Source organism: Euprymna scolopes, chromosome 32 (assembly GCF_053919585.1).
Source record: "Euprymna scolopes isolate OS-2025 chromosome 32, ASM5391958v1, whole genome shotgun sequence".
Classification (NCBI taxonomy): Eukaryota; Metazoa; Mollusca; class Cephalopoda; order Sepiida; family Sepiolidae; genus Euprymna; species Euprymna scolopes.
In genome coordinates, this window is record NC_136513.1 from 24,655,001 (window position 1) to 24,677,956 (window position 22,956).

Sequence of the window (22,956 nt, forward strand, 5' to 3'; positions counted from 1 at the left end):
TTTAGGACCTCTATCCAGTCATGGCTTACAGAACAAGAGAACACTACCGCCGTGAAGTAAATAAAGGGTTTCGCTCAAAATTCTGTCCAAATTTCTGAGTTCGATAGAAACATTCCCGAGTTCAATAAGATACACCTCAAAAAGTTCGGAGGTTACATCGACCGAAACGTTGTGAAAACCACACACAAGATGAGAACAGTAGTTCGATGAATCATAATAACACAAATAACGAATCCTTTTTATAAATTCATATATATATATATATATATATATATATATATATATATATATATATATATATATATATATACGTAGCCAGCTTTTCGATAAAAGCTGGTTACGTCAACCACCTTAAGTCGCAGAAAACTCCTGTTCAGGTCAACTTTGCACCTATTAGTCCGAACCAAACGATCTGTTTAACAAGCATCAAAATTTGCAAGTCTACTGCTGGTCTGAGAAGACATGTGATGATTCATACAAATACCCTTCAACCTCCAAAGGAAATCAACACGATGGAAATTGCTCAATTCGTATGTCACATCTGCTTCAAGATGTGCAAATCTGCGGCAGGAGTGCCGAGTTATCTGAGATGGCATGAACGCCAGGATTGGGAAAACTCAATGTGACGGCGATCATCTGGAAAGATGCAACAATCATCATGTATCTATACGTGTCTGTTTGTCGTCTCTAGTGTTCCTGGTCATTTATGTAATATTTCTTGTGGGCGCGTGCATGTACGTTATTAACATATAAAATAAACAGATATGGATACCTTCAATAAACGAGACAAGGAGGTTTTTGCTCGGACAAAGGAAATGCATACCTTTTTCATCTCAACCACGGCTGTATTGTTCTAGGCGCGCTTTTGAAGATGTTAAACAACTTAGAAAACAAAATTGCTTTCCATAGTTACATTCATTCCTGTTGCTACTTTTTGTTCTATCGTTGCACACCATTCCCATTTTGGGGGTTACATATTACAGTCTTCTCTGGCTGAATGATTCTATCCTGACTTCTCGTTCCAACTCATCATCTAAAAATGCTCTGACTACTTTCAACTAACTTATTACGTGTATTTCTAAACTATCTCATTTCGCCATTAGCTCCACGTGACCAAAGACACAAATCGGATGATTTACCTTCGTTACGTACTTTGTTTATGTTAGTTAACATTCCTTTTCACTAAGTTAACATTTTTGGAAACCATTTTAATAAAAAAATAATTATATCTTTAAATATATATTTCGCATTGTTAACGTTTTTGTGTTATTCAAACATTCTTCTCTTTATTACCAAAATATTTCTAGTTTAAACACTGACAATCAAGCATGAGCAAGCTAACCGCTATTTTCGGAAGACAATAGCAGAACACATATAAGCGTTCATAGTTTTATGTACAAAAAAAGAGATATTTTCATATTTTATCATTTTTTAATCTTGAAGGCTTTTTTGTAGAACTGTATGCAAATGAGAATTATATAAATAAATTGAGCAGACGATAAGCAATTGTTACCATATAAATCCCGAGAGTTGATATAAGATTAGCGTAGAAACAGCGGTTTGCACACCCATCGAATGTCTACTTGCTTACCTAGTAGATATATAACCTTAGAAATACGTTGAAATGCTTCAAGTAATAACATCGTGAGAGATAACTAAAATATACATAAAAAATGAAGAAACACAAACGCAATTTATTAGAAAGTTTCTTCGTTTTAGCCGTAAGATATGCATGACAAAAATATACATTGAACTCTCGTGATTTGCGACTCTTATTTCGAGACACGACAACAAATAAACTTAATTCTAGCAAAATAATTACAAAAAAAATCTCTAAGAAATTGTTTTAAATTGGGACTTATTTATTTTATTTGTGCGTTCATGCTTATTGGAACAAAGCTGACATCTTTTTGTCATCTCGCTAGATATTTCTATCGGCGCCATTTTGAATGATCTACTGAGGGATTATAAGCGAAAAACTGAAACGATTTCAGGCGGAAATGAACAAAAAGTTTCATAATTTTTTTTCTTGATTTAATGATGATTTTTCCCTTAGGTTTAGTTATCGAAGTCAAGTTAAACTTATTAAGAATAGTTAATTACATTAACTGAAGAAATTTAAAAATTTTAGTAGCAATTAAAATTCGACATCTTGAATTAAGTTTTGTTATTTTTTGGGGGGGGCGTGATTTGCATTATTTGTATTCCCGTCACTTTATGGCCATATAAAAATTTCATTGTTTCATGTAAAGACCATGTTAGCTGTTTTAATTCCATGATTTTATATTAAGACCATTTTAGCTATTGTAGTTTCATTGTTTGATGTTAAGGCCATGTAAGCTGCTATAATTCCATGATTTTATATGAAGACCATTTTAGCTATTGTAGTTTCATTGTTTCATGTTAAGACCATGTTAGCTGTTTTAATTCCATGATTTTATATTAAGACCATTTTAGCTATTGTAGTTTCATTGTTTGATGTTAAGGCCATGTTAGCTGTTATAATTCCATGATTTTATATTAAGACCATTTTAGCTATTGTAGTTTCATTGTTTCATGTTAAGGCCATGTTAGCTGTTATGATTCAATGATTTTATATTAAGACCATTTTAGCTATTGTAGTTTCATTGTTTGATGTTAAGACCATGTTAGCTGTTATAATTCCATGATTTTATATTAAGACCATTTTAGCTATTGTAGTTTGGGTTCATTGTTTCATGTTAAGGCCATGTTAGCTGTTATGATTCCATGATTTTATATTAAGACCATTTTAGCTATTGTAGTTTCATTGTTTCATGTTAAGACCATGTTAGCTGTTTTAATTCCATGATTTTATATTAAGACCATTTTAGCTATTGTAGTTTCATTGTTTCATGTTAAGACCATGTTAGCTGTTAGGATTCCATGATTTTATATTAAGACCATTTTAGCTATTGTAGTTTCATTGTTCGATGTTAAGACCATGTTAGCTGTTTTAATTCCATGATTTTATATTAAGATCATTTTAGCTATTGTAGTTTCATTGTTTCATGTAAAGACCATGTTAGCTGTTTTAATTCCATGATTTTATATTAAGACCATTTTAGCTATTGTAGTTTCATTGTTTGTTGTTAAGACCATGTTAGCTGTTTTAATTCCATGATTTTATATTAAGACCATTTTAGCTATTGTAGTTTCATTGTTTGATGTTTAGGCCATGTTAGCTGTTATAATTCCATGATTTTATATAAAGACCATTTTAGCTATTTTTGTTTCATTGTTTCATGTTAAGACCATGTTAGCTGTTTTAATTCCATGATTTTATATAAAGACCATTTTAGCTATTGTAGTTTCATTGTTTCATGTTAAGACCATGTTAGCTGTTATGATTCCATGATTTTATATTAAGACCATTTTAGCTATTGTAGTTTCATTGTTTGATGTTAAGGCCATGTTAGCTGTTTTCATTCCATGATTTTATATTAAGACCATTTTAGCTATTGTAGTTTCATTGTTTGATGTTAAGGCCATGTTAGCTGTTATAATTCCATGATTTTATATTAAGACCATTTTAGCTATTTTAGTTTCATTGTTTGATGTTAAGACCATGTTAGCTGTTTTAATTCCATGATTTTATATTAAGACCATTTTAGCTATTGTAGTTTCATTGTTTCATGTTAAGACTATGTTAGCTGTTATAAAACCACGATTTTATATTAAGACCATTTTAGCTATTGTAGTTTCATTGTTTGATGTTAAGGCCATGTTAGCTTTTTTAATTCCATGATTTTATATTAAGACCATTTTAGCTATTGTAGTTTCATTATTTCATGTTAAGACCATGTAAGCTGTTATAATTCCATGATTTTATATTAAGACCATTTTAGCTATTGTAGTTTCATTGTTTGATGTTAAGACCATGGTAGCTGTTTTAATTCCATGATTTTATATTAAGACCATTTTAGCTATTGTAGTTTCATTGTTTGATGTTAAGGCCATGTAAGCTGTTTTAATTCCATGATTTTATATTAAGACCATTTTAGCTATTTTAGTTTCATTGTTTGATGTTAAGACCATGTTAGCTGTTTTAATTCCATGATTTTATATTAAGACCATTTTAGCTATTGTAGTTTCATTGTTTGTTGTTAAGACCATGTTAGCTGTTATGATTCCATGATTGTATATTAAGACCATTTTAGCTATTGTAGTTTCCTTGTTTCATGTTAAGACCATGTTAGCTGTTATGATTCCATGATTTTATATTAAGACCATTTTAGCTATTTTGTTTCATTGTTTCATGTTAAGACCATGTTAGCTGTTATAATTCCATGATTTTATATTAAGACCATTTTAGCTATTGTAGTTTGGGTTCATTGTTTCATGTTAAGGCCATGTAAGCTGTTATGATTCCATGATTTTATATTAAGACCATTTTAGCTATTGTAGTTTCATTGTTTCATGTTAAAACCATGTTAGCTGTTTTAATTCCATGATTTTATATTAAGACCATTTTAGCTATTGTAGTTTCATTGTTTCATGTTAAGACCATGTTAGCTGTTAGGATTCCATGATTTTATATTAAGACCATTTTAGCTATTGTAGTTTCATTGTTCGATGTTAAGACCATGTTAGCTGTTTTAATTCCATGATTTTATATTAAGATCATTTTAGCTATTGTAGTTTCATTGTTTCATGTAAAGACCATGTTAGCTGTTTTAATTCCATGATTTTATATTAAGACCATTTTAGCTATTGTAGTTTCATTGTTTGTTGTTAAGACCATGTTAGCTGTTTTAATTCCATGATTTTATATTAAGACCATTTTAGCTATTGTAGTTTCATTGTTTGATGTTTAGGCCATGTTAGCTGTTATAATTCCATGATTTTATATAAAGACCATTTTAGCTATTTTTGTTTCATTGTTTCATGTTAAGACCATGTTAGCTGTTTTAATTCCATGATCTTATATTAAGACCATTTTAGCTATTGTAGTTTCATTGTTTCATGTTAAGACCATGTTAGCTGTTATGATTCCATGATTTTATATTAAGACCATTTTAGCTATTGTAGTTTCATTGTTTGATGTTAAGGCCATGTTAGCTGTTTTCATTCCATGATTTTATATTAAGACCATTTTAGCTATTGTAGTTTCATTGTTTGATGTTAAGGCCATGTTAGCTGTTATAATTCCATGATTTTATATTAAGACCATTTTAGCTATTTTAGTTTCATTGTTTGATGTTAAGACCATGTTAGCTGTTTTAATTCCATGATTTTATATTAAGACCATTTTAGCTATTGTAGTTTCATTGTTTCATGTTAAGACTATGTTAGCTGTTATAAAACCACGATTTTATATTAAGACCATTTTAGCTATTGTAGTTTCATTGTTTGATGTTAAGGCCATGTTAGCTGTTTTAATTCCATGATTTTATATTAAGACCATTTTAGCTATTGTAGTTTCATTATTTCATGTTAAGACCATGTTAGCTGTTAGGATTCCATGATTTTATATTAAGACCATTTTAGCTATTGTAGTTTCATTGTTTTATGTTAAGACCATGTTAGCTGTTTTAATTCCATGATTTTATATTAAGACCATTTTAGCTATTGTAGTTTCATTGTTTGATGTTAAGACCATGGTAGCTGTTTTAATTCCATGATTTTATATTAAGACCATTTTAGCTATTGTAGTTTCATTGTTTGATGTTAAGGCCATGTAAGCTGTTTTAATTCCATGATTTTATATTAAGACCATTTTAGCTATTTTAGTTTCATTGTTTGATGTTAAGACCATGTTAGCTGTTTTAATTCCATGATTTTATATTAAGACCATTTTAGCTATTGTAGTTTCATTGTTTGTTGTTAAGACCATGTTAGCTGTTATGATTCCATGATTGTATATTAAGACCATTTTAGCTATTGTAGTTTCCTTGTTTCATGTAAAGACCATGTTAGCTGTTATGATTCCATGATTTTATATTAAGACCATTTTAGCTATTTTGTTTCATTGTTTCATGTTAAGACCATGTTAGCTGTTATAATTCCATGATTTTATATTAAGACCATTTTAGCTATTGTAGTTTCATTGTTTGATGTTAAGACCATGTTAGCTGTTATGATTCCATGATTTTATATTAAGACCATTTTAGCTATTGTAGTTTCATTGTTTGATGTTAAGACCATGTTAGCTGTTTTAATCCCATGATTTTATATTAAGACCATTTTAGCTATTGTAGTTTCATTGTTTGTTGTTAAGACCATGTTAGCTGTTTTAATTCCATGATTTTATATTAAGACCATTTTAGCTATTGTAATTTCATTGCTTCATGTTAAGACCATGTTAGCTGTTTTAATTACATGATTTTATATTAAGACCATTTTAGCTATTGTAGTTTCATTGTTTGTTGTTAAGACCATGTTAGCTGTTATAATTCCATGATTTTATATTAAGACCATTTTAGCTATTTTAGTTTCATTGTTTCATGTTAAGACCATGTTAGCTGTTTTAATTCCATGATTTTATATTAAGACCATTTTAGCTATTGTAGTTTCATTGTTTGATGTTAAGACCATGTTAGCTGTTTTAATTCCATGATTTTATATTAAGACCATTTTAGCTATTGTAGTTTCATTGTTTGTTGTTAAGACCATGTTAGCTGTTTTAATTCCATGATTTTATATTAAGACCATTTTAGCTATTGTAGTTTCATTGTTTGATGTTAAGGCCATGTTAGCTGCTATAATTCCATGATTTTATATGAAGACCATTTTAGCTATTGTAGTTTCATTGTTTCATGTTAAGACCATGTTAGCTGTTTTAATTCCATGATTTTATATTAAGACCATTTTAGCTATTGTAGTTTCATTGTTTGATGTTAAGGCCATGTTAGCTGTTATAATTCCATGATTTTATATTAAGACCATTTTAGCTATTGTAGTTTCATTGTTTCATGTTAAGGCCATGTTAGCTGTTATGATTCCATGATTTTATATTAAGACCATTTTAGCTATTGTAGTTTCATTGTTTGATGTTAAGACCATGTTAGCTGTTATAATTCCATGATTTTATATTAAGACCATTTTAGCTATTGTAGTTTGGGTTCATTGTTTCATGTTAAGGCCATGTTAGCTGTTATGATTCCATGATTTTATATTAAGACCATTTTAGCTATTGTAGTTTCATTGTTTCATGTTAAGACCATGTTAGCTGTTTTAATTCCATGATTTTATATTAAGACCATTTTAGCTATTGTAGTTTCATTGTTTCATGTTAAGACCATGTTAGCTGTTAGGATTCCATGATTTTATATTAAGACCATTTTAGCTATTGTAGTTTCATTGTTCGATGTTAAGACCATGTTAGCTGTTTTAATTCCATGATTTTATATTAAGATCATTTTAGCTATTGTAGTTTCATTGTTTCATGTAAAGACCATGTTAGCTGTTTTAATTCCATGATTTTATATTAAGACCATTTTAGCTATTGTAGTTTCATTGTTTGTTGTTAAGACCATGTTAGCTGTTTTAATTCCATGATTTTATATTAAGACCATTTTAGCTATTGTAGTTTCATTGTTTGATGTTTAGGCCATGTTAGCTGTTATAATTCCATGATTTTATATAAAGACCATTTTAGCTATTTTGTTTTCATTGTTTCATGTTAAGACCATGTTAGCTGTTTTAATTCCATGATTTTATATAAAGACCATTTTAGCTATTGTAGTTTCATTGTTTTATGTTAAGACCATGTTAGCTGTTATGATTCCATGATTTTATATTAAGACCATTTTAGCTATTGTAGTTTCATTGTTTGATGTTAAGGCCATGTTAGCTGTTTTCATTCCATGATTTTATATTAAGACCATTTTAGCTATTGTAGTTTCATTGTTTGTTGTTAAGACCATGTTAGCTGTTTTAATTCCATGATTTTATATTAAGACCATTTTAGCTATTGTAGTTTCATTGCTTGATGTTAAGACCATGTTAGCTGTTATAATTCCATGATTTTATATTAAGACCATTTTAGCTATTTTAGTTTCATTGTTTGTTGTTAAGACCATGTTAGCTGTTTTAATTCCATGATTTTATATTAAGACCATTTTAGCTATTGTAGTTTCAGTGTTTCATGTTAAGACCATGTTAGCTGTTTTGATTCCATGATTTTATATTAAGACCATTTTAGCTATTGTAGTTTCATTGTTTGATGTTAAGACCATGTTAGCTGTTTTAATTCCATGATTTTATATTAAGACCATTTTAGCTATTGTAGTTTCATTGTTTGTTGTTAAGACCATGTTAGCTGTTTTAATTCCATGATTTTATATTAAGACCATTTTAGCTATTGTAGTTTCATTGTTTGATGTTAAGACCATGTTAGCTGTTATAATTCCATGATTTTATATTAAGACCATTTTAGCTATTTTAGTTTCATTGTTTGATGTTAAGATCATGTTAGCTGTTTTAATTCCATGATTTTATATTAAGACCATTTTAGCTATTGTAGTGTCATTGTTTGATGTTAAGACCATGTTAGCTGTTATGATTCCATGATTTTATATTAAGACCATTTTAGCTATTGTAGTTTCAGTGTTGGATGTTAAGGCGATGTTAGCTGTTTTAATTCCATGATTTTATATTAAGACCATTTTAGCTATTGTAGTTTCATTGTTTCATGTTAAGACCATGTTAGCTGTTATGATTCCATGATTTTATATTAAGACCATTTTAGCTATTTTGTTTCATTGTTTCATGTTAAGACCATGTTAGCTGTTATAATTCCATGATTTTATATTAAGACCATTTTAGCTATTGTAGTTTCATTGTTTCATGTTAAGACCATGTTAGCTGTTATGATTCCATGATTTTATATTAAGACCATTTTAGCTATTGTAGTTTCATTGTTTGATGTTAAGACCATGTTAGCTGTTTTAATCCCATGATTTTATATTAAGACCATTTTAGCTATTGTAGTTTCATTGTTTGTTGTTAAGACCATGTTAGCTGTTTTAATTCCATGATTTTATATTAAGACCATTATAGCTATTGTAATTTCATTGCTTCATGTTAAGACCATGTTAGCTGTTTTAATTCCATGATTTTATATTAAGACCATTTTAGCTATTGTAGTTTCATTGTTTGTTGTTAAGACCATGTTAGCTGTTATAATTCCATGATTTTATATTAAGACCATTTTAGCTATTTTAGTTTCATTGTTTCATGTTAAGACCATGTTAGCTGTTTTAATTCCATGATTTTATATTAAGACCATTTTAGCTATTGTAGTTTCAGTGTTTCATGTTAAGACCATGTTAGCTGTTTTGATTCCATGATTTTATATTAAGACCATTTTAGCTATTGTAGTTTCATTGTTTGATGTTAAGACCATGTTAGCTGTTTTAATTCCATGATTTTATATTAAGACCATTTTAGCTATTGTAGTTTCATTGTTTGTTGTTAAGACCATGTTAGCTGTTTTAATTCCATGATTTTATATTAAGACCATTTTAGCTATTGTAGTTTCATTGTTTGATGTTAAGACCATGTTAGCTGTTATAATTCCATGATTTTATATTAAGACCATTTTAGCTATTTTAGTTTCATTGTTTGATGTTAAGACCATGTTAGCTGTTTTAATTCCATGATTTTATATTAAGACCATTTTAGCTATTGTAGTGTCATTGTTTGATGTTAAGACCATGTTAGCTGTTATGATTCCATGATTTTATATTAAGACCATTTTAGCTATTGTAGTTTCAGTGTTGGATGTTAAGGCGATGTTAGCTGTTTTAATTCCATGATTTTATATTAAGACCATTTTAGCTATTGTAGTTTCATTGTTTCATGTTAAGACCATGTTAGCTGTTATGATTCCATGATTTTATATTAAGACCATTTTAGCTATTGTAGTTTCATTGTTCGATGTTAAGACCATGTTAGCTGTTTTAATTCCATGATTTTATATTAAGATCATTTTAGCTATTGTAGTTTCATTGTTTCATGTAAAGACCATGTTAGCTGTTTTAATTCCATGATTTTATATTAAGACCGTTTTAGCTATTGTAGTTTCATAGTTTGTTGTTAAGACCATGTTAGCTGTTTTAATTCCATGATTTTATATTAAGACCATTTTAGCTATTGTAGTTTCATTGTTTGATGTTTAGGCCATGTTAGCTGTTATAATTCCATGATTTTATATAAAGACCATTTTAGCTATTTTTGTTTCATTGTTTCATGTTAAGACCATGTTAGCTGTTATGATTCCATGATTTTATATTAAGACCATTTTAGCTATTGTAGTTTCATTGTTTGATGTTAAGGCCATGTTAGCTGTTTTCATTCCATGATTTTATATTAAGACCATTTTAGCTATTGTAGTTTCATTGTTTGATGTTAAGGCCATGTTAGCTGTTATAATTCCATGATTTTATATTAAGACCATTTTAGCTATTTTAGTTTCATTGTTTGATGTTAAGACCATGTTAGCTGTTTTAATTCCATGATTTTATATTAAGACCATTTTAGCTATTGTAGTTTCATTGTTTCATGTTAAGACTATGTTAGCTGTTATAAAACCACGATTTTATATTAAGACCATTTTAGCTATTGTAGTTTCATTGTTTGATGTTAAGGCCATGTTAGCTGTTTTAATTCCATGATTTTATATTAAGACCATTTTAGCTATTGTAGTTTCATTATTTCATGTTAAGACCATGTAAGCTGTTATAATTCCATGATTTTATATTAAGACCATTTTAGCTATTGTAGTTTCATTGTTTTATGTTAAGACCATGTTAGCTGTTTTAATTCCATGATTTTATATTAAGACCATTTTAGCTATTGTAGTTTCATTGTTTGATGTTAAGACCATGGTAGCTGTTTTAATTCCATGATTTTATATTAAGACCATTTTAGCTATTGTAGTTTCATTGTTTGATGTTAAGGCCATGTAAGCTGTTTTAATTCCATGATTTTATATTAAGACCATTTTAGCTATTTTAGTTTCATTGTTTGATGTTAAGACCATGTTAGCTGTTTTAATTCCATGATTTTATATTAAGACCATTTTAGCTATTGTAGTTTCATTGTTTGTTGTTAAGACCATGTTAGCTGTTATGATTCCATGATTGTATATTAAGACCATTTTAGCTATTGTAGTTTCATTGTTTCATGTTAAGACCATGTTAGCTGTTATGATTCCATGATTTTATATTAAGACCATTTTAGCTATTTTGTTTCATTGTTTCATGTTAAGACCATGTTAGCTGTTATAATTCCATGATTTTATATTAAGACCATTTTAGCTATTGTAGTTTCATTGTTTGATGTTAAGACCATGTTAGCTGTTATGATTCCATGATTTTATATTAAGACCATTTTAGCTATTGTAGTTTCATTGTTTGATGTTAAGACCATGTTAGCTGTTTTAATCCCATGATTTTATATTAAGACCATTTTAGCTATTGTAGTTTCATTGTTTGTTGTTAAGACCATGTTAGCTGTTTTAATTCCATGATTTTATATTAAGACCATTTTAGCTATTGTAATTTCATTGCTTCATGTTAAGACCATGTTAGCTGTTTTAATTCCATGATTTTATATTAAGACCATTTTAGCTATTGTAGTTTCATTGTTTGTTGTTAAGACCATGTTAGCTGTTTTAATTCCATGATTTTATATTAAGACCATTTTAGCTATTTTAGTTTCATTGTTTCATGTTAAGACCATGTTAGCTGTTTTAATTCCATGATTTTATAAGAAGACCATTTTAGCTATTGTAGTTTCAGTGTTTCATGTTAAGACCATGTTAGCTGTTTTGATTCCATGATTTTATATTAAGACCATTTTAGCTATTGTAGTTTCATTGTTTGATGTTAAGACCATGTTAGCTGTTTTAATTCCATGATTTTATATTAAGACCATTTTAGCTATTGTAGTTTCATTGTTTGTTGTTAAGACCATGTTAGCTGTTTTAATTCCATGATTTTATATTAAGACCATTTTAGCTATTGTAGTTTCATTGTTTGATGTTAAGACCATGTTAGCTGTTATAATTCCATGATTTTATATTAAGACCATTTTAGCTATTTTAGTTTCATTGTTTGATGTTAAGACCATGTTAGCTGTTTTAATTCCATGATTTTATATTAAGACCATTTTAGCTATTGTAGTTTCATTGTTTCATGTTAAGACCATGTAAGCTGTTATGATTCCATAATTTTATATTAAGACCATTTTAGCTATTGTAGTTTCAGTGTTGGATGTTAAGGCCATGTTAGCTGTTTTAATTCCATGATTTTATATTAAGACCATTTTAGCTATTGTAGTTTCATTGTTTGATGTTAAGGCCATGTTAGCTGTTTTAATTCCATGATTTTATATTAAGACCATTTTAGCTATTGTAGTTTCATTGTTTTATGTTAAGGCCATGTTAGCTTTTATAATTCCATGATTTTATATTAAGACCATTTTAGCTATTTTAGTTTCATTGTTTGATGTTAAGACCATGTTAGCTGTTTTAATTCCATGATTTTATATTAAGACCATTTTAGCTATTGTAGTTTCATTGTTTGTTGTTAAGACCATGTTAGCTGTTATGATTCCATGATTGTATATTAAGACCATTTTAGCTATTGTAGTTTCATTGTTTCATGTTAAGACCATGTTAGCTGTTATGATTCCATGATTTTATATTAAGACCATTTTAGCTATTTTGTTTCATTGTTTCATGTTAAGACCATGTTAGCTGTTATAATTCCATGATTTTATATTAAGACCATTTTAGCTATTGTAGTTTCATTGTTTGATGTTAAGACCATGTTAGCTGTTATGATTCCATGATTTTATATTAAGACCATTTTAGCTATTGTAGTTTCATTGTTTGATGTTAAGACCATGTTAGCTGTTTTAATCCCATGATTTTATATTAAGACCATTTTAGCTATTGTAGTTTCATTGTTTGTTGTTAAGACCATGTTAGCTGTTTTAATTCCATGATTTTATATTAAGACCATTTTAGCTATTGTAATTTCATTGCTTCATGTTAAGACCATGTTAGCTGTTTTAATTCCATGATTTTATATTAAGACCATTTTAGCTATTGTAGTTTCATTGTTTGTTGTTAAGACCATGTTAGCTGTTATAATTCCATGATTTTATATTAAGACCATTTTAGCTATTGTAGTTTCATTGTTTCATGTTAAGACCATGTTAGCTGTTTTAATTCCATGATTTTATATTAAGACCATTTTAGCTATTGTAGTTTCAGTGTTTCATGTTAAGACCATGTTAGCTGTTTTGATTCCATGATTTTATATTAAGACCATTTTAGCTATTGTAGTTTCATTGTTTGATGTTAAGACCATGTTAGCTGTTTTAATTCCATGATTTTATATTAAGACCATTTTAGCTATTGTAGTTTCATTGTTTGTTGTTAAGACCATGTTAGCTGTTTTAATTCCATGATTTTATATTAAGACCATTTTAGCTATTGTAGTTTCATTGTTTGATGTTAAGACCATGTTAGCTGTTATAATTCCATGATTTTATATTAAGACCATTTTAGCTATTTTAGTTTCATTGTTTGATGTTAAGACCATGTTAGCTGTTTTAATTCCATGATTTTATATTAAGACCATTTTAGCTATTGTAGTTTCATTGTTTCATGTTAAGACCATGTAAGCTGTTATGATTCCATGATTTTATATTAAGACCATTTTAGCTATTGTAGTTTCAGTGTTGGATGTTAAGGCCATGTTAGCTGTTTTAATTCCATGATTTTATATTAAGACCATTTTAGCTATTGTAGTTTCATTGTTTGATGTTAAGGCCATGTTAGCTGTTTTAATTCCATGATTTTATATTAAGACCATTTTAGCTATTGTAGTTTCATTGTTTTATGTTAAGGCCATGTTAGCTTTTATAATTCCATGATTTTATATTAAGACCATTTTAGCTATTTTAGTTTCATTGTTTGATGTTAAGACCATGTTAGCTGTTTTAATTCCATGATTTTATATTAAGACCATTTTAGCTATTGTAGTTTCATTGTTTCATGTTAAGACTATGTTAGCTGTTATAAAACCATGATTTTATATTAAGACCATTTTAGCTATTGTAGTTTCATTTTTTGATGTTAAGGCCATGTTAGCTGTTTTAATTCCATGATTTTATATTAAGACCATTTTAGCTATTGTAGTTTCATTGTTTCCTGTTTAGACCATGTAAGCTGTTATAATTCCATGATTTTATATTAAGACCATTTTAGCTATTTTAGTTTCATTGTTTTATGTTAAGACCATGTTAGCTGTTATGATTCCATGATTTTATATTAAGACCATTTTAGCTATTGTAGTTTCATTGTTTCATGTTAAGACCATGTTAGCTGTTATAATTCCATGATTTTATATTAAGACCATTTTAGCTATTTTAGTTTCATTGTTTCATGTTAAGACCATGTTAGCTGTTATAATTCCATGATTTTATTTTAAGACCATTTTAGCTATTGTAGTTTCATTGTTTAATGTTAAGACCATGTTAGCTGTTTTAATTCCATGATTTTATATTAAGACCATTTTTGCTATTGTAGTTTCATTGTTTCATGTTAAGACCATGTTAGCTGTTATGATTCCATGATTTTATATTAAGACCATTTTAGCTATTGTAGTTTCATTGTTTCATGTTAAGACCATGTTAGCTGTTATAATTCCATGATTTTATATTAAGACCATTTTAGCTATTGTAGTTTCATTGTTTCATGTTAAGACCATGTTAGCTGTTATAATTCCATGATTTTATATTAAGACCATTTTAGCTATTGTAGTGTCATTGTTTGATGTTAAGACCATGTTAGCTGCTATAATTCCATGATTTTATATTAAGACCATTTTAGCTATTGTAGTTTCATTGTTTCATGTTAAGACCATGTTAGCTGTTATAATTCCATGATTTTATATTAAGACCATTTTAGCTATTTTAGTTTCATTGTTTCATGTTAAGACCATGTTAGCTGTTTTAATACCATGATTTTATATTAAGACCATTTTAGCTATTGTAGTTTCATTGTTTCATGTTAAGACCATGTTAGCTGTTATGATTCCATGATTTTATATTAAGACCATTTTAGCTATTGTAGTTTCATTGTTTGTTGTTTAGACCATGTTAGCTGTTTTAATTCCATGATTTTATATTAAGACCATTTTAGCTATTGTAGTTTCATTGTTTGATGTTAAGGCCATGTTAGCTGTTTTAATTCCATGATTTTATATTAAGACCATATTAGCTATTGTAGTTTCATTGTTTGTTGTTAAGACCATGTTAGCTGTTATAATTCTATGATTTTATATTAAGACCATTTTAGCTATTTTAGTTTCATTGTTTGATGTTAAGACCATGTTAGCTGTTATAATTCCATGATTTTATATTAAGACCATTTTAGCTATTGTAGTTTACTTGTTTCATGTTAAGACCATGTTAGCTGTTATAATTCCATGATTTTATATTAAGACCATTTTAGCTATTGTAGTTTCATTGTTTCATGTTAAGACCATGTTAGCTGTTATAATTCCATGATTTTATATTAAGACCATTTTAGCTATTGTAGTTTCATTGTTTCATGTTAAGGCCATGTTAGCTGTTATAATTTCATGATTTTATATTAAGACCATTTTAGCTATTGTAGTTTCATTGTTTCATTTTAAGACCATGTTAGCTGTTTTAATTCCATGATTTTATATTAAGACCATTTTAGCATATCGAGTTTCATTGTTTCATGTTAAGACCATGTTAGCTGTTTTAATTCCATGATTTTATATTAAGACCATTTTAGCATATCGAGTTTCATTGTTTGATGTTAAGACCATGTTAGCTGTTTTAATTCCATGATTTTATATTAATACCATTTTAGCTATTTTAGCTTCATGTTTTTATATTAAGACTACACTCGTGAGCAAATAAAAAAAATGTTCCAAATAAATTTTATACATTTTATTACACTAAAAGCTATATTGAACAAAGAATAATTGAACAATAAAATTAAATGAGACTAATAACACAGAACAATAAATTTACATTAATAAATGCTTAGTTTGGAATCGCGTTCCCTTTTGATTTCTTAAAAGATCAGTCCTTTTAGACATGTTCTCAAGCAAATTGGAACACTGTGAAGAGGAGATGTTATACCGTTCTCCAAAGTTCTTCCGGCCAATGCACGAGATATTATGGACCAAATATTCTCGATTAGGTTTAAATCGGGGCTTGGCCCTGGCCAAAACATCACATCAATTGAATTCTCAGCAAACCATTTTTTGTGACGTTAACAGTGTGTGCAGGGACATTATCATGTTGAAAAATAATGTTCTGAGATATTCCCAGCTTCTGGATAATAGTCCTGTTTTTAATATTCGAATGTATCCCTTTGCATTTATTGACTTCTCACATCTAATAAGTTCCTAAGTTCTATTATCACTCCATTCCTGTGTTTAACTCTCAATTTTATGCAACTTGGCGAAAATCTTTCTCCAGTTCTTCGATTGCACCGTTCTGGGGCATCACTAACAAGAAAACATCTTGATTCATTTAACCAGAAAACATTCCTGAACTACTATGTATCTTTCTTGTCATAACCCAATAAGAATCTTTCTATTATTGATGTTTTTCTTAGATAAAAATGGCTTCTTTGCACACCTTTTAGAGGAAAACCCCATTTCTTTTATTCGTCTAAAAATTTATATATCTAAAAGAAGAATTTCCAACCCTTGGTTTGAATGATTTGCTATGGTCAACATAAGTTTTTTTCGATCCTTCAAAACAGTTAATTTTAGCCTGTGGTCGTCCTTCAAAGTAAACGCTCCAGGGCGACCAGCTCCAGATTTCCCTTTTACTAATCGTTGGGCTTTAGAATCTTTGACCAATTCGCTTCACTACAGAAAGAGATGTTTTCACATTTTTTTTTCTTAAAAATATTAAAAATCTGCTTGTAAGTCATTTTGGACTGCCTTAATCCTGCAATTCGATTTTTTATATCGGTTTTACATTATTTTTGATATCCTTTATATTACGATACGATCCTGCCATTTTTAGGGTGACTTTTTCCACTTATTATTATATGCTATAATAATAATGATCTGCAAAATAGAAATTTTTAGTTAAAATTAACCAAAATTCATGGAAAAATATCGAAAAGTCGATTTCTCTCTTCTTTCACTCTTTCCCACTTTTTTTTTGCTCACAAATGTATGTTAGCGATTTTAAATCCATTGTTTCCTATTAAACCCTGTTAGATATTTTAGTTGTATTGTTTCAGGTAAAGATAATGTCTCCATCTTTAGTTTAAGAGTTTCATGCTAAGACAATTTTTGTTACTTTAGTTCCATTGTTTCGTGTTAAGACATTGTTTGTTAATTTAAAATCATTGTTTTATGTAATGATCATATTTGCTTTTTTAGTTTCATAGTTTTTGTGAAGAGCATATTTGTTACTTTTATTTCATTGTTTACTTATAAAACCTTGTTTGTTACTGTAGCTTCATGTTTGCTTCATTTAGTTTCATTGTTTCATGTAAAGATCGTGTTTGCTACTTAACTTTCATAGTTCCATTTTTAATATTAAGACTATGTTTGCTACTTAACATTCATAGTCTCACCCCCCACATATATATATATATATATATATATATATATATATATATATATATATATATATATAGATATATATATATATATATATATAGATAGATATATATATATATATAGATAGATATAGATATAGATCGTGTTTGCTATTTTAGTTTCAGTGTTTCATGGTAAGAATATGGTTGCTACTTTAGTTTAATTGTATTCTGGTGAAACCAGGTTTTATATTTTTAGTTTTATTATTTCACGTAGTTTATTATTTTTAGTTTAATGGTTTTATGTAAAGACCATGATTGATTTTATTTGTTTGTTGTTTCATGTCAAGACCATATTCGCCTTTTTAGTTTTATTGTTTTGTGTTAAGATCATGTTTACTATTTAGGTTCTATGCTTTGATGTTAAGACTATGATTGCCTCTTTGTGTCATTGTTTCATTTTAAGACCATGTTTACTATTTTAGTTCTTTAGTTTCATTGTTAGACCATGTTTGTTAATTTAGTTTAGTGGTTTTATGTAAAGATCATGGTTGCGAATTTCGTTTCATTATTTTATGTTAAGACCACGTGTGCTATTTTAGTTTCATGGTTTTATGCTTAGACCGTGGCTGCTATTTTAGTTTTATTGTTTTTTGTTAAGACAGTGTTTCCTATTTTAGTTTCATTGCTTTAATCTGAAGACCGTGAAAGCTACTTTAGTTTCATTGTTTCATGTGTAAAATATGTTTTCTACTTTAGATCTATTGTTTCGTATTAAGACTGTGGTTGCTACTTGAGGTTAATTTGTTCATGTTTAGACCATGTTTGCTAAGTAGTTTCACTGTTTCCTTTTAAAATCATGTTTGCTATTTTAGTTTCATTGTTTTATATAAACACTATTTTTTCTACGTTAGTTTCATTGTTTATTGAAGTAAGCGTAAATAATAGTGCCCTCCCTTATTTCTTTAATTAAAGACTTTCAATTTATTACCCTATGAATAATGTCGGAAAGTTTAGCATATCATTTTAATGCTATATTACGTTTCCAATTTTTCCTCGATGAGATTAATATTTTCTGTTATTCGGACTACACTTCTCATCTTGGTTATTATATTCATAAGGTTTTGGTCCATTTAACATCCGACCTAAAGGTAGAAGGTTTTATTCTCAGTACGACCGAAACTAAAGGCACGGTTACAGACATTTTCATGGACATGGTTGACGCAATGATAATAAGCAAGTTTTTACCCTTAAGTGGAATAAATAAAATACAATTCAGTTCAAAATTTCGTGCAAATCTCCAAGTTGGACATAAATATTCTTGAGTTCAACAAGAACTATCTAAATAAAATCGGAGGTTACATCGGTTTAAGTGTTGTTGGACAAACATCAACGATAAAAATGTAATCCTAATTGTACAATTTAATCAAGACTTAAAGTAAAAATCACTAAAAGATTTAATTTGAAAACAAAAAAAAAGTATTACAAAAAATATTTTGGATAAATCAATGAGTTCCTACAGAGAAATAGTACCATTTCAAGCGTTACTGGGCTCAATGAGGATGAATATTATGAGATGATTGAAAAATTATTTTAATAAAGAGAATTTGACTACTAATAAGAACGGTTTAAGACAAGTGTTTTTACAAATGTTGGATTCTGAAGATGACCATGATGTAACCTGAAATGATGAAGTAATTGATTAGTTATTCTTGGGAGGAAACTTTGTTCATAGAGATTCCGTTTAATGTCAATTTATACATAGACTAAGGAATGGTTAAATCTTTTAGTAAAAATAAGAAATTCACATAAGCGTTGAATAACTAAACGTAATTGTGTATGTGAATTACTGTACAATCATGTTGATACACCGGTTTTCGCCAGATCCCCGAAGTTAAGCAACGAGGAGCCTGTACCAGATGTGTGCGATGTGGCGTTTGTACTCTCTGCTTATCTAAGCATTGTTTCCAGTCGCCCTGAACTTATATATACTAACATCAGCAATTTAAACAGTGCCGAATAAAGAAAGGTGTGGTTCGAGATTGCAAGTCTTGCCGCACTAATTTGAGGCGCAGGCATCCTGCAGTGAATATTCATAGTCTGACAAGATTGACCGGAACCTTTTAGTAATAAAAAGAAAATTGTTAATTCGTGTCCTGTCGAATCTGCTATGGGTTTTTTTTCGGCCTGCAATAATGTTTGAATTTATAAACAAATACGTACAATCTATCACGCTGTCTATGTTCTTATGCATCTATCTGGTTCGTCTATAGATCTATCTATCTATCTATCTATCTATCTATCTCTCTGTCTGTCTATCTATCTATATGTGTGTCTGTCTATCTATCCTTCGGCCCATCTATCTGCTTGCCTATATATATATGTATATATATAAATATATATATATATATGACTGTCTGTATATACACACACACATATATATATATATAAGTATATATACACATACATACATACACACATATATATAACTATTTCATAAGAAAAATAATACATACGTCTCTCTTCATTTATATATATATATATATACACATATATTAATGAAAACAAAGGAATGTAGTGTTTACCTTTACATATCCAACATTTTTTCACTTTTTATTTGGCAATATATAACTACAATAAATTGCGGTTTCACTTAATTCCTTAACTAGCAAATTTTAGCATTGCTACAAATATAGTTTGCTGATTTCTTTATGTCCTCTGATGAGAAAAATTACCAGAATTGCATTTTTTGAAACTCCGCGGAATAAGCACTATGTAAATTGTTTTTTTGGAGTATTGAGTCGAACAATAAATTTTGATTGTAAAGTTCAGCTTGCAGTTTTAATTTTCTTTCTCTTATATATATATATATATATATATATATATATATATATATATATATATATATATATATATCAAATGTAATTTTTGGCTCGTTCAAAGTTTATACAACTATATTTCTACATTAACAATTTATTTGAAATTTTCAGACAACCCATCTTTAGAGTCGAGCGATGTTTTTTTATGTTATTAAAATAAATTGACATCACCAATTATGAAAATATTAAATAAAATAAATATATTTTCGTAATCCGTTAGTGTGAACCTGTTTTGTTGATAGAACTGAACTTCCGGTTCGATTCATTTCACACCCACGAATGGACGAAACTAACTAGAAGATTTCATTTTCTGTTTACTCGATAAGTAAAAAAAAAAAAAAAAACACACACAATTCATTTATTTATCTTCCAAATGTTTTAATTTAAACATTTTTCTTTATTATATTAGGCAAAAAAAAAAAAAATTGTCGCTTGCTTTTTGAGTCGAAGTCGTTTTTTTGTTTTTGTTTTTTTTATTTTTCGATATAAGAAAATATGAACTTTTTATTATTATTAACACTATTGTTTGGTAAAAGTACAGTTTATTTTCGAATAAATTTTACGGATTGGTAACTTGCTTAAATAATATTTGGTGCTAATGCAGAGAGTGGTCCGCGCTATTTTTTTCAATCGTATTTCCAGGTTTAATTAAAGTTTTATTATATGTTTTTTTTTATTCAATTGCAAGGTTAAAATACAGATTAGGTACAAAACACCCTCCCCTCCCCATGTTAAGAATGGCTTTTTAAATAATAACGTTATTATTTCAGCACGTATCACTCTCTGCATGAGTACCGTACTTCACCTAACAATTCGATAAACAAAACATGGTACTTATGCTGAGAAAGTACCGTGCTAAAATAATAACGTAATTTAGAAAGCCATTTTTAACATGGGGAGGGCGTTTTGTAACTATTCTATACTTTCATCTAACAATTTAATAAACAAAAGATCGTACTTATGCAGAGAAGGTACCGTGCTGAAATAATGCTATTAAGAAAGCCATTCTTAACATGGGAAAGGGAGGATGTTCTGTAACTATTTTATACTTTCACCTAACAATTTAATGAACAAAAATAGTACTATCGTTATTTAGAAAGCTATTCTTAACATGAGGAGGGAGTTTTGCATCTATTCTATACTTTCACCTAACAGTTTAATAAACAAAAATAGATAGTACGTAGGCATAGAAAATACCGTGCTGAAATAATGTTATTTAGAAAGACATTTTAACATGGGGATGGAATCTTGTAACTATTCTGTCCTTTCACCTAACAATTTAAAAACAAAACATTGTACTTATGCAGAGAAGCTACCGTGCTGAAATAATGACGTTATTATTTAGGAAGCCATTCTTAACATGGGAATAGGGATGTTTTGTAACTATTCTGGACTTTCACCTAACAATTTAATAAACAAAAGTTAAACTTAAGCAGACAAGGAACAGTACTGAAGCATTAACATTATTTAGAAAGCCATTCTTAACATGGGGAGGGATATTTTTTTAAATATTCTGTACTTTGCAGAGAGTGATCCGCGCTATTTTTTAAATCGTATTTCCACGTTTAATTAAAGTTTTATGATATGTTTTTTTTGTTGATATGTTTTTATTCAATTGTAAGGTTAAAGTACAGAATAGGTACAAAACCCCCTCCCCATGTTAAGAATGGCTTTTGAAATAATAACGTTATTATTTCAGCACGGATCACTCTCTGAATGAATACCTTTTTTAACAAAAATTGAAAGTGCACGGTTTTTCTTTTCTTTTTTTTTTACATAAGTTGTTTTATATAAGAAAATATGTATGTTTTTAAAGAAATTGGGTACTCATGCACTTATTGATCCGTGCTGAAATAATAACGTTATTATTTAAAAAGCCATTCTTTAAATGGGGAGAAGAAGGTGTGTTGTACCTATTCTGTACTTAAACCTTACAAGTGAATAAAAAAACGGTAAATTTTTAGATTAGGTGCACCTCCACAATTTTCTTTTAAATGACGCCTTTTGTAGGTTTTCGACTATGATGCATACGGAAATCGCATTGCAATTTTGGAGAAATAAGTAGTTATCGAGATATTAAAAATTTGTATAAAGCATTGTAATCTCTGGCAGCCATCTTTTTTACATGCTTGCCCGTGTCATAAACAAATCTACGCGCGTAACAAAGATGTCCGCAAAAGAATACAATGCATAAAACAACTACTTATTTCTGCAAAATTTTAATGCTATTTCTGTATTCAGCATAGTCGGAAACCTTGAGAAGTCGTCAGTTAAAAGAAAATTGTGGAGGTGGATCTAATCTTAAAAAATACCAAAAACACATAAAACTTTAATTAAACTTGGAAATACGATTTTAAAAAATAGCGCGGATCAGTAAGTGCATTAGCACCCATTAATCGACTAACGTGACCTTATTGCCAAATAAGGTCAGGCTACAATGTTGAACGCGCCGTTCTCATTGTTTTTTTTTCAAGTTAAATTAAACTTTCACAA